The sequence below is a fragment of the Ranitomeya imitator genome, chromosome 1 (genome assembly GCF_032444005.1).
Source record: "Ranitomeya imitator isolate aRanImi1 chromosome 1, aRanImi1.pri, whole genome shotgun sequence".
Taxonomy (NCBI): Eukaryota; Metazoa; Chordata; class Amphibia; order Anura; family Dendrobatidae; genus Ranitomeya; species Ranitomeya imitator.
In genome coordinates this window covers 346,201,577-346,215,970 of record NC_091282.1, presented here as the reverse complement: position 1 = coordinate 346,215,970, position 14,394 = coordinate 346,201,577, and positions in this window count along the sequence as shown.

Sequence of the window (14,394 nt, the reverse complement as noted above, 5' to 3'; positions counted from 1 at the left end):
GGGAGGCGTTTATACCGTTCCGCTTTTGATAAAATTGATAAAGCAGTTTTATTCTTCGGGTCAGTACGATTACAGCGACACCTCATTTATATCATTTTTTTATGTTTTGGCGCTTTTATACGATGAAAACTATTTTATAGAAAAAATTATTTTTGCATCGCTTTATTCTCAGGACTATAACTTTTTTATTTTTTGCTGATGATGCTGTATGGCGGCTCGTTTTTTGCGGGACAAGATGACGCTTTCAGCGGTACCATGGTTATTTATATGTGTCTTTTTGATCGCGTGTTATTCCACTTTTTGTTCGGCGGTATGATAATAAAGCGTTTTTTGCCTCGTTTTTTTTTTTTTTTTTTCTTACGGTGTTTACTGAAGGGGTTAACTAGTGGGCCAGTTTTATAGGTCGGGCCGTTACGGACGCGGCGATACTAAATATATGTACTTTTATTGTTTTTTTTTATTTATTTAGATAAAGAAATGTATTTATGGGAATAATATTTATTTTTTTTTCATTATTTAGGAATATTTTTTATTTTTTTTTTGACACATTTGGAAAAATTTTTTTTTACTTTGTCCCAGGGGGGGGGGGGACATCACAGATCGGTGATCTGACAGTGTGCACAGCACTCTGTCAGATCACTGATCTCACTTAGAGCAGTGCAGGCTCCCTGCAGGACCCGGATCCGCGGCCATCTTGGATCCAGATCTGGAGCAGGCAGGGAGGGAGGTAAGACCCTCGCAGCAACGCGATCACATCGCGTTGCTGCGGGGGGCTCAGGGAAGCCCGCAGGGAGCCCCCTCCCTGCGCGATGCTTCCCTGCACCGCCGGCACATCGCGATCATCTTTGATCGCAGTGTGCCAGGGGTTAATGTGCCGATGGCGGTCCGTGACCGCTCCTGGCACATAGTGCCGGATGTCAGCTGCGATAGGCAGCTGACACTCGGCCGCGCTCCCCCCGTGAGCGCCGCCGATCACGCTGGACGTACTATCCCGTCTGTGGTCATAAGGGCCCACCCCACCTCGACGGGATAGTACGTCCGATGTCAGAAAGGGGTTAACCCTTCATGTGCTTCACAGCAGCAGAAGCAACATGGAAGGAAAAAATGAACATTTAACTTTTTAGTCACAAAAATGATCTTTTGGCAACAATTTTTTTATTTTCCTAATGGTAAAAGGAGAAACTGAACCACGAAAGTTGTTGTCCAATTTGTCCTGAGTACGCTGATACCTCATGTGGGGGTAAACCACTGTTTGGGCGCACGGCAGGGCTTGGAAGGGAAGGAGCGCCATTTGACTTTTTGAATGAAAAATTGGCTCCACTCTTTAGCGGACACCATGTCACGTTTGGAGAGCCCCCGTGTGCCTAAAAATTGGAGCTCCCCCACAAGTGACCCCATTTTGGAAACTAGACGCCCCAAGGAACTTATCTAGATGCATAGTGAGCACTTTAAACCCCCAGGTGCCTCACAAATTGATCCGTAAAAATGAAAAAGTACTTTTTTTCACAAATTTCTTTTCGCCTCAATTTTTTCATTTTCACATGGGCAATAGGATAAAATGGATCCTAAAATTTGTTGGGCAATTTCTCCCGAGTAGGCCGATACCTCATATGTGGGGGTAAACCACTGTTCGGGCACACGGCAGGGCTCGGAAGGGAAGGCGCGCCATTTGACTTTTTGAATGGAAAATTAGCTCCAATTGTTAGCGGACACCATGTCGCGTTTGCAGAGCCCCTGTGTGCCTAAACATTGGAGCTCCCCCACAAGTGACCCCATTTTGGAAACTGGACCCCCCAAGGAACTTATCTAGATGCATATTGAGCACTTTAAACCCCCAGGTGCTTCACAGAAGTTCATAACGCAGAGCCATGAAAATAAAAAAATAATTTTTCTTTCCTCAAAAATGATTTTTTAGCCTGGAATTTCCTATTTTGCCAAGGGTAATAGGAGAAATTGGACCACAAATGTTGTTGTCCAGTTTGTCCTGAGTATGTGGATACCCCATATGTGGGGGTAAACCACTGTTTGGGCGTACGGCAGGGCTTGGAAGGGAAGGCACGCCATTTGGCTTTTTAAATGGAAAATTAGCTCCAATTGTTAGCGGACACCATGTCGCGTTTGGAGAGCCCCTGTGTGCCTAAACATTGGAGCTCCCCCACAAGTGACCCCATTTTGGAAACTAGACCCCCAAAGGAACTAATCTAGATATGTGGTGAGCACTTTAAACCCCCACGTGCTTCACAGAAGTTTATAACGAAAAGCCATAAAAATAAATACGTTTTCTTTCCTCAAAAATAATTTTTTAGCCCAGAATTTTTTATTTTCCCAAGGGTTACAGGAGAAATTGGACCCCAAAAGTTGTTGTCCAGTTTTTCCTGAGTACGCTGATACCCCATGTGTGGGGGTAAACCACTGTTTGGGCACACGTCGGGGCTCAAGGGAAGTAGTGACTTTTGAAATGCAGACTTTGATGGAATGGTCTGCGGGCGTCACGTTGCGTTTGCAGAGCCCCTGGTGTGCCTAAACAGTAGAAACCCCCCTACAAGTGACCCCATTTTGGAAACTAGACCCCCCGAAGAACTTATCTAGATATGTGGTGAGCACTTTGAACCCCCAAGTGCTTCACAGACGTTTACAACGCAGAGCCGTGAAAATAAAAAAAAATTCTTTCCTCAAAAATGATGTTTTAGCAAGCAATTTTTTATTTTCACAAAGGTATCAGGAGAAATTGGACCCCAGTTATTGTTGCGCAGTTTGTCCTGAGTATGCTGGTACCCCATATGTGGGGGTAAACCACTGTTTGGGCACACGTCCGGGCTCGGAAGTGAGGGAGCACCATTTGACTTTTTGAATACAAGATTGGCTGGAATCAATGGTGGCGCCATGTTGCGTTTGGAGACCCCTGATGTGCCTAAACAGTGGAAACCCCTCAAGTCTACCTCCAACACTAACCCCAACGCACCCCTATCCCTAATCCCAACTGTAGCCATAACCCTAACCACAACCCTAATTCCAACCCTAACCCTAAGGCTATGTGCCCACGTTGTGGATTCGTGTGAGAATTTTCAGCACCATTTTTTAAAAATCCGCGGGTAAAAGGCACTGCGTTTTACCTGCGGATTTTCAGTGTTTTTTGTGCGGATTTCACCTGTGGATTCCTATTGAGGAACAGGTGTAAAACGCTGCAGAATCCGCACAAAGAATTGAAAATACAACGCAGCGTTTCCACACTGTATTTTCCGCACCATGGGCACAGCGGATTTGGTTTTCCATATGTTTACATGGTACTGTTTACATGGTAACCTGATGGAACACTGCTGCGAATCCGCAGCGGCCAATCCGCTGCGGATCCGCACCGTGTGCACATACCTTAATTCTAAAGGTATGTGCACACGCTGCGGAAGACGCTGCGGATCTGCAGCAGTTTCCCATGAGTCTACATTTCAATGTAAACCTATGGGAAACAAAAATCGCTGTACACATGCTGCAGAAAAACTGCACGGAAACGCAGCGGTTTACATTCCGCAGCATGTCACTTCTTTCTGCGGATTCCGCAGCGGTTTTACAACTGCTCCAATAGAAAATCGCAGTTGTAAAACCGCAGTGAAATGTGCAGAAAAACCGTGGTAAATCCGCAGAGGACCAGAATACGTGCGCACATACCAAAACCCTAACCCTAGTTATTACCCCAACCTTAGTGGAAAAAAAAAATTCTTAATTTTATTATTGTCCCTACCTATGGGGGTGACAAAGGGGGGGGGGGGTCATTTACTATTTTTTTTTTTTTTATTTTGATCACTGTGATAGGTTTTATCACAGTGATCAAAATACACATTGGAGCGAATCTGCCTGCCGGCAGATTTTGCGGGCGCACTGCGCATGCGCCCGCCATTTTGGAAGATGGCGGCGCCCACGGAGAAGACGGACGGACCTCGGGAGGCTCGGTAAGTATGATGGGGTGGGGGGGAGCACGGGGGGGTGGATCGGAGCACGGGGGGTTGGATCGGAGCACGGGGGGTTGGATCGGAGTGCAGGGGGGTTGGATCGGAGTGCAGGGGGGTTGGATCGGAGTGCAGGGGGGTTGGATCGGAGTGCAGGGGGGTTGGATCGGAGTGCAGGGGGGTTGGATCGGAGTGCAGGGGGGTTGGATCGGAGTGCAGGGGGGTTGGATCGGAGTGCAGGGGGGTTGGATCGGAGTGCAGGGGGGTTGGATCGGAGTGCAGGGGGGTTGGATCGGAGTGCAGGGGGGTTGGATCGGAGTGCAGGGGGGTTGGATCGGAGTGCAGGGGGGTTGGATCGGAGTGCAGGGGGGTTGGATCGGAGTGCAGGGGGGTTGGATCGGAGTGCAGGGGGGTTGGATCGGAGTGCAGGGGGGTTGGATCGGAGTGCAGGGGGGTTGGATCGGAGCACGGGGGGTGGGATTGGAGCACGGGGGGAGTGGACAAGAGCACGGGGAGAGCGGACAGGAGGACGGAGGGGAGCGGAGCAGTGTACAGGACTGATCGGAGGACGGAGGGGAGCGGAGCAGTGTACAGGACTGACGGGAGGACTGGGGGGGGGGGATCGGTGGTGGGGGACGGGGGGCAGACGAGTGTTTCCAGCCATGGCCGATGATATTGCAGCATCGGCCATGGCTGGATTGTAATAGTTCACCAGTTTTAATAGGTGAAATATTACAAATCGCTCTGATTGGCAGTTTCACGTTCAACAGCCAATCAGAGCGATCGTAGCCACGGGGGGGGGGGGGGGTGAAGCCACCCCCCCTGGGCTGTACTACCACTCCCCCTGGGCTGTACTACCACTCCCCCTGGGCTGTACTACCACTCCCCCTGGGCTGTACTACCACTCCCCCTGGGCTGTACTACCACTCCCCCTGGGCTGTACTACCACTCCCCCTGGGCTGTACTACCACTCCCCCTGGGCTGTACTACCACTCCCCCTGTCCCTGCAGATCGGGTGAAATTGGAGTTAACCCTTTCACCCGATCTGCAGGGACGCGATCATTCTGTGACACAGCATATGCATCACAGGTCGGATTGGCACCGACTTTCATGACGCATACGCTGTGTCACAGGTCGGGAAGGGGTTAATGGAGAAAAAAGTATCAGAGAGCACATTCTTACATTGCTCCCTGGTCTGATTCTGATACTCTTGTGTCCATTGTAAGCGATTTCTGAGGTAGACGAGTCAGCATGGACCAGTCTGTGGCAACACCGCAAGATGCAATGCACTGTCACATTTCTATCCTAGCTGGGACTCACTTTATCAGCTCTTCTATGGGTTTAAACCAGACATGCATGGCAAATTGTGCTCCCAGCACTTAGTCTTCCTCAGACCACTTTTGGGAGATACTATCCTCTGGGAACACAAGCTCTGACATTGAGAACACTCTGATTCGGCCATCACAATATGACTAAGTTGCTCAGATACACTTTATATTTTATACTTTTCAACACTTCAACCTTAAAGGGATTGACTGTCATTAGGCTACAAATCTTCAGTCATTCCGTATTTTACAAATGTATTGAGTGCGGCCGACAGTCTAATCGGCTTGTGGATGGAAGTAAGCAAATTGCTCGTTTGCAGGCTCATGACCACCCGCTGCCAGCACTGGAGAATCCTCAGTGTGCAGTGTGCGCGTTCACAAGTCTACAGTGACTGCAGACTTGTTGCCTAAAGACTAGTGATGAGCGAGCACTAAAATGCTCGGGTCGAGCAAATTGTAATACTCAGGTACTCAGCCAGAACAACGAGCCCAATGTAAGTCTATGGGAGACCCGAGTATTTTTAACGCGATCCCCCCGGGGGTCCTTTTAAGGTCTGAAAATTATGGAAACACTGCTCCAATGACACAGGGACCTCATGGGGATCGCCCCTGGAAGCATTCCTGACTCCTAGTTCACAGCTTTAATCAATTTTTTTCTGAGATTCATGCCATTTTTCCGGTGCCACAAAAACACATGAAAACTAAACCAAAACGGGTTTTGCTGGGAAAAATGTCAAGGTACATCCTTTGCAGGTTAATGACTTGCCTGTAAGGCCAAATATTTCACTCCAGACCGAAAATGTCCTCTCCCACTTAGGCTTAGTTCAGACGCTGCGTTTTTGAAGCGTTTTTCAACTTTAACATTGCTTTCAACCACTACAAATGCATTCACTGGAAAATGTCATTGTAACATTTAACACCCCTAGCTGGCCATGTGGTGTGTGACACATAAGCAGACCCATCTTGTTTCATTTATGAAGGAGGGACTCTTAAAGTCACAGAGCCTATTTTTACTGATGCATCAGGCGGCATTAATCTTCTTAAAGGGCCATTATGAAACAGTGGGTCTCCTAAGCTGTTGTAGCCTATGCTGTGAGTGGATGGGCTGCCAAGAATTATGACGCACCACAATACCCCTGTCATAAGATGTCCATGGGGTACTCCTAGAAAAGTGTTGCATTGAATTCAAGGCCTGCCCTGCTACCATTTCATACGCACCCCTATAAGCCTTTGAACCCACATACTCGATTGGGCCCATGAAAATCCACTTCACAATATGCATTTTGTACTCCCGTACTCCTTTGTTTTACACATTGGCAACAAGGCCAGCCCTCTTGCATAGTCATATGCACCCCATTAGGCCTTGGAACCCACTTCCTCTATGGGTCCATAAAAATCCACCTCACAATATGCATTTTGTACTCCCGTACTCCTTTGTTTTACACATTAGTAGCAAGGCTAGCCCTGCTGCATAGTCATATGCACCCCAATAGGCCTTGCAACCCACATACTGGATGGGCCCATGAAAATCCACTCGTATTTTTTAATGGTATGATAAATAATAATCTTGATTTTTATATAGCGCTAACATATTCCACAGCGTTTTACACTGTGGCTCACAATCTAAATTCCCTATCAGTATGTCTTTGGAATGTGGGAAGAAACCGGAGTACCCGGAGGAAACCCACACAAACACAGGGAGAACATACAAACTCCTTGCAGATGTCCAAGGTGGGATTAGAACCCAGGACTCCAGCGATGCAAGGCTGCAGTGCTATCCACTGAGCTACCGGTGCTGCCCACAATGATGGTTCCCTCTTTGCACAATTTTTTACAGGAGAATTTGGCAATTTTATTTGCCTTGTTTTTAACACTAAGGGTCAGATACGGCTTTAAAAAAAGGCTAATACTTGCAATACAATACAATTTTATTGCAAACTACAAAATTCAAGGAATAGTATGATTGATTAGTGTGAGTGCGTACACTTGTATATGTTAAGATACACAGGTTAATAAGTATGTCGGGGTTGTCACGACAATACCCTTCATCCACCAGTCATTCCAAATCAGATTAAAAGCAGTGGTACCGGAGTGAAGAATGAGTCAGACAAAAGCTGGTTCAAACTCAGAGTCTGCTTATGCTTCCACACGTAGTGGTAACCTCACAGCAACTGAACTGTTTATTTCATATACACAACATTACATGATCCATTGGGGGAAGGTGTGCAGAGGGCGGGGTTTAAGCAATGTATCTAGTATTCAGTCCCTCTGGTTGGCCTGACGTCATATGATGAATCTTCCTTTGTCCACATCTTGTTAAGTCTCGATTTCCAGAGAAATGATACTTTAGCTTCAGAAACGAAAGTAGATTCTTGGCAAGAACAAAAATTAGGGCAAAGGTGAATACTGGCAGCCATCTTAAATACAGTTAAATTTGCATTTGGCAAGTATGAAGGGAAAAACTTATTGTTTCACAGCATAAGAATACATAAAGTACAAAAGAGTATAAAGACATATATTTTCACCTTGACAATCCCCCCTAAACACTAAGTTTTTCCCTAAAAAGAAAGATCCTTCGAGACTGTCCATGTGATGGGGAAAGGGGAGGTGGATTTCTTCATCCAGACACCTCAGAAGCTCTCCCCTTGTGAGAGGCCTCCAGGCAGCTGAACCCTTCACTAGCTTCACATGGAGTTCTCCCGCTGTCCCTAAACTAAATCTCTTAGCACCTGAGAGTAAGGGGTTTTGTCTAACATCTTGAGGGGGACGTACTTAGGGATTTCCCCCGGATCAGTGCCATCGCACTCTAGTGGGTCTACCTCTTGGTTGAGGAAGGTGCCAGTCGGAGTTGCCTCAGTGATAACCTTTTTATACAGGGGGAAAAAAACAACAGAGGATTATTGATCCAACTACAAGAAAAGCAATCAGTACTAGACAAGCTTGTTGAAGGAATCCTTTGAGCCCACCCAACCAACCGGAAAAGAAAGATGTGTCTACTCCAGCATTAGATTTTAATTCTGCTGCTAACCCATTTAACTTTTTAAGGGCTATCATGGTCTTTCCATTTACCCCAGAGTTCTGAGGGATATAGGTACAACATTCCTCTCCCACCATCCCACAGACTCCTCCTTTCTCAGCTAAGATCATATCAAGGGCTAGTCGGTTTTGGAGGGTCATTCTAGTGTTAGGGCCTAATTCTTCAACTATACCTTGGAAGGCATCACAGGTAAAATTGACAAACCTTTGTTCACTGTAATATATGTAATTGATCCAATCAACATTTTTATTAATCTGCACCTGCGGGATTATGGAAGCAAAGCCAGCATAGATCTGGTTCTGGGCTTTAAATTGGTCAGGCACCCCCCTTGGCACTCCAATGCCATCGACATATACCAATAGATCTTCTTCATAACTCATGTGGAGATGATCGAGACTTCTCTTTCTGGAATATTCATCAGGTATCTCCGGATCCCAAGGTAAAATCTTGAACTGCATAGCTAGTTTAACAAGGGTGCATTGACCTGTCCAGGCATTAGGCAACCTAGGATGGAGCTTACCATCTCCATATAACCAATAAATGTCGTACATATACTGTGTATGTTTAGCTAGCAAGTCAGTATCCAGGGAACTGTTCTCTTTGCAGAACCCTGTCTCGAAGACCCCTACTGGTGTACCTGTAGTGTCGTGGGTATAATTATCAGCTAACACAGTTATCCCTCCTGGGACCTTTAGTTTAGGTGCTTCATGAATTAGTGGGACATAATCTGAGCAATCAGTGGACTTTAGACCCTTCAACAGATTCATAACACAGGCAGTAGTATTGTCATCAGGAAAAGACAATGCATGTGTGTATAGATGTGTATTCGCTGCATCACAAGCAATACATCCTACAGAGATATTCTGGACTCTTACATTGTATCTTACCCATTCTAACCATAAATTTGTCCTTGGGGCTGTTTGTGTTTCTATGGAGAAAACTTCTTGCCAACTAAAACCTGGAATGGGGATTACTTCATTAACTATATTTTGCAAACGTTCACCTGGGCCTGTTTTAGCTGTACTGGTAACGGGGGCCTTGGTTGGTCTGAAGCTAATATCCTGGAGCTGTATATGGCCTAAATTCCCATAGTATCCACTATTAAACACATTATGAAAATATCTTCCCAGCACAATTGTTATCTCTGGTAACACATATATAATACTGGATAATTCCCTCTACCACCCGCTGAGTCTCGGGGCACTTGACTACATCGCAGAAATCAAATCACCAGATATTTACCGGGGCCGTTAGATTTACCCAGAGAATAGTGGCACCGGAATTCTTATTTACAATAGGGGCCGGAAAGGTAGGGGCGAGGATGGCCCCCAGCCTCAGGACCAAAAACAACAGCAACATTTTCCTTCGATCATCACTGTGACTAAGCGCTGGTCCGGTCTCTTTTGCAGTGTGAAGCGTGGATCCAGGTGCTCTTTCCTTCAAGTTTTACTGACATAGCTTTTCACGACCATAAAACCACCAGGCTTCAAATTGTGACAAGTATCGGTTTCTGCTGAATCTGGAAGGGAAGAAGAAACTAGAACATGGGTGTTAGCAACATTTTTACTAAGCTGAATAACATATTGAACAGCAAGGTCAATTTCTTCTGACAACTACTGAGACTGAAAATTTACAACTGAGAACCTAGCACCAAACAATATCTCCTATGGGGACAGGCTATGTTTTGAAATAGGGGTAGTACGAATATGTAAGAGCCCTGGCCATGGAGCCGTAGTCTCCTGCATCAATTTGGTCAATTGTCCCTTCAGTGTGCCGTTCAGCCTCTTAACTTTCCCACTAGATTGTGGATGGTATGGAGGGCTACAGTGGATCCAAGCATTGTCAGAACCTCCTGATACACGAGAAGGAAAGGCCGGGCCTTGGTCACTTTCAGCAACTTCTGGAACACCATATCTGCATATAACTTCCATCACCAGTTTCTTTGCTGTGGTCTTTGCAGTCACGTTGGTAACGGGGAATGCTTCTGGCCAACTGGAGAACATATCGACAACCACCAGACAATATTCATACCTTCCAGACTTAGGCAACGTGATATGGTCCACCTGGAGCCTTTGGAAAGGATAGTCGGGCTTAGCAAGGTGCTTCGGGGGTACACGTTGAAGTTGACTGGGATTGCAGGTCTGACAGATACCTTGATGTGTGGGCCCATGCGCCCACGTGACAATAGCAGGGTACATCCGCTTAGGGAGACACACAAGTTGGTCCTTTTTCCAGCGACCATGTCCATATGTGCTCCATCAGCTTTCCACTGCTTCACTTCTTCCTTTGGAGACATTCTCTGCATCGTCATTAAGCGGTCTTGCGGGGTCCGACAGAAAACCTCAGTCTGTCGTAGATCATCTGGTTCCTGTAGAGTCAGTGTTTCTTGTAACTGTTTACGCTGAGAGCGTGTGGTCACCATAGCTGGTATGGTCAGTTCAACGGGTAGGAGAGCAGCGGCTTTTGCTTGCATATCTGCAGAGGCGTTACCAACAGTCTGTGGACTGTTCTTAGGGCCGTGCTCCTTAACTTTGATAATGGCCACCTGGGTAGGTAATTCGATTGAGTCCATGAGGGCTTTAACAGCTTCAGCATTCTTCACTGAGTCCCGGCAGTAGTAACAAGTCCTCGATTAGCCCATAGGGCTCCGAAATCATGAGCAATACCAAATGCATACTGTGAGTCCGTGTATATATTAGCCCGCCTGTCTTTGGCCAGAACACATGCAGTAGACAGATCCCGAAATTCTGCTTCTTGTGCTGACAGTGAGGGAGGGAGTGCAGCTCCGTGCACTACAGTATCTTCCATAGTAACAGCGTATCCTGTGTGGAGTCTGCCAAAATCATCAGCATATCTTGAACAGTCATTCAGGGCATTGTAGAGAGGTAGCATTATGCGGGATGCGTCCGGTATCCACTGACAACAATAAGTACATAGTCCAAGGAAACGCTGGAGCTCAGTCTCATCCTTTGTAGCTGACGGCTATTTTTCTTTCTTCTGTGAGGTGTCTGGCACCCTGAAGGAGACAGTGACCCAAAAATATCACTTGACCAAGGCAGAACCGAAGTTTCGAGGCCGAAACCTGACAGTTCAGATCTGCCAGATACTTGCGAAAACTAACAGTGGCAACAATGGCTTCCTGCTCTGTCTGTGCACACAACAACAAAAAAACAAAAAAATTACTGACATACTGAAGCAGCGTGACATAGGCATATTCCAACTGACAGGGTTAAACACTATCCCCCCCCTTTTTTTTTTTTTTTTTTCCTTTCAAACTGATTGGGAAAGGACATGTATATGATACACATCTCATTATACTCATCTGCATAGGGGTTATACAGGTCCTTCTCAAAAAATTAGCATATAGTGTTAAATTTCATTATTTACCATAATGTAATGATTACAATTAAACTTTCATATATTATAGATTCATTATCCACCAACTGAAATTTGTCAGGTCTTTTATTGTTTTAATACTGATGATTTTGGCATACAACTCCTGATAACCCAAAAAACCTGTCTCAATAAATTAGCATATTTCACCCATCCAATCAAATAAAAGTGTTTTTTAATAACAAACAAAAAAACCAACAAATAATAATGTTCAGTTATGCACTCAATACTTGGTCGGGAATCCTTTGGCAGAAATGACTGCTTCAATGCGGCGTGGCATGGAGGCAATCAGCCTGTGACACTGCTGAGATGTTATGGAGGCCCAGGATGCTTCAATAGCGGCCTTAAGCTCATCCAGAGTGTTGGGTCTTGCGTCTCTCAACTTTCTCTTCACAATATCCCACAGATTCTCTATGGGGTTCAGGTCAGGAGAGTTGGCAGGCCAATTGAGCACAGTAATACCATGGTCAGTAAACCATTTACCAGTGGTTTTGGCACTGTGAGCAGGTGCCAGGTCGTGCTGAAAAATGAAATCTTCATCTCCATAAAGCATTTCAGCCGATGGAAGCATGAAGTGCTCCAAAATCTCCTGATAGCTAGCTGCATTGACCCTGCCCTTGATGAAACACAGTGGACCAACACCAGCAGCTGACATGGCACCCCACACCATCACTGACTGTGGGTACTTGACACTGGACTTCAGGCATTTTGGCATTTCCTTCTCCCCAGTCTTCCTCCAGACTCTGGCACCTTGATTTCCGAATGACATGCAAAATTTGCTTTCATCAGAAAAAAGTACTTGGGACCACTTAGCAACAGTCCAGTGCTGCTTCTCTGTAGCTCAAAAGTGGCTTTACCTGGGAAATGCGGCACCTGTAGCCCATTTCCTGCACACGCCTGTGCACGGTGGCTCTGGATGTTTCCACACCAGACTCAGTCCACTGCTTCCTCAGGTTCCCCAAGGTCTGGAATCGGTCCTTCTCCACAATCTTCCTCAGGGTCCGGTCTCCTCTTCTCGTTGTACAGCGTTTTCTGCCACATTGTTTCCTTCCAACAGACTTACCATTGAGGTGCCTTGATACAGCACTCTGGGAACAGCCTATTTGTTGAGAAATTTCTTTCTGGGTCTTACCCTCTTGCTTGAGGGTGTCAATGATGGCCTTCTTGACATCTGTCAGGTCGCTAGTCTTACCCATGATGGGGGTTTTAAGTAATGAACCAGGCAGGGAGTTTATAAAAGCCTCAGGTATCTTTTGCATGTGTTTAGAGTTAATTAGTTGATTCAGAAGATTAGGGTAATAGGTCGTTTAGAGAACCTTTTCTTGATATGCTAATTTATTGAGACAGGTTTTTTGGGTATCAGGAGTTGTATGCCAAAATCATCAGTATTAAAACAATAAAAGACCTGACAAATTTCAGTTGGTGGATAATGAATCTATAATATATGAAAGTTTAATTGTAATCATTACATTATGGTAAATAATGAAATTTAACACTATATGCTAATTTTTTGAGAAGGACCTGTATAACGTAAGGACCATCTGACCATCATCTTGGCTCACCAACTCTCTAGGTCTGCTCAGGTGCACTTATACGTCCATCATATTGTACAAGCTTGTATAATGGGAAAGGTTTGTTCTCAGGGTCAGCCAATTATTTTAGCGTAGTTAGCTAGTCAGAGGGCTTCCAGGGATAATACTCCTGTATCTGTCTTACACTACCTGATGTGGTTGGTTCTCTGGTGGTGGGGGTGACTAGATGACCGGTTGGGGGTGACATGACATGCTGGTCTACAGCTCCTTCCCAAAAGGATTACTGTCAGCCTACTCCCAAAATTAATGTCCCCACTACCCACTATCCTGTGTCAGCTTCTTATATCACTACATGTGATCTTATCTGGACAGGAATCAGTGTAATTCACTTAGATTGGGTTGCAACACAGATTATACAAGTATTTCTCCAGTCTGGGTTTGTCTGACCGCAATATTTACAAATCCATCTGTCCTGTCTTGGTCTGAGAATTAACATGGCGAGAGAGATTTTAACCCTGTGTCTGGAAATCTCTCTCGCCATGTTAATTCTCATATTGGAATATGAGACTAGATTTGTGTAAGGGAGGGGGAGCTGGAGCTGAAGTCTTCTGCTTCTTGGGCCACTGATAAGGAACCGAGCTGCGAGCTGTGTGTCCTTGAAGCTGCGGCGGGGGGGAGGGGGACTAGAGAGCGAGTAAGGATCGCTGCAGCTGCTGATACAGACTGGGTTAAGTTCTTCTGGAAACTTTGGCCCCCCTTTCTCTGGCCCGCAGCACAAAGAGGAAAAAAATCACAAGCAATTCGCGCAGGGGTTCACCCCTCCCATCAGCTTCAAACACACAGATAAGAATTTACAGCATTCCTCAACACAAAAGAAGAAAAACAATAACGCAGCTATTTGACTCCCCCCTCCCATCGGGTGTCTCGGAAAACCACAGTAACGGAATACAGCAATTCTCAGACTCAATTAATTTCTACAAAACCTTCACACAATTCCTATGCCAGAACACCTCAGAAAAACCAATAATTGAGATATTTTATAACCAAACACGGGCTCTGCATCCTTTCATCTTTCCTCTCAATCAACCTTTTTCCTCGTTCTTTAAACCTCGCGCAACTCGCAGATGAGCTTGCACTTGTTCTAACAGTCCTTTATCTTTCAATAT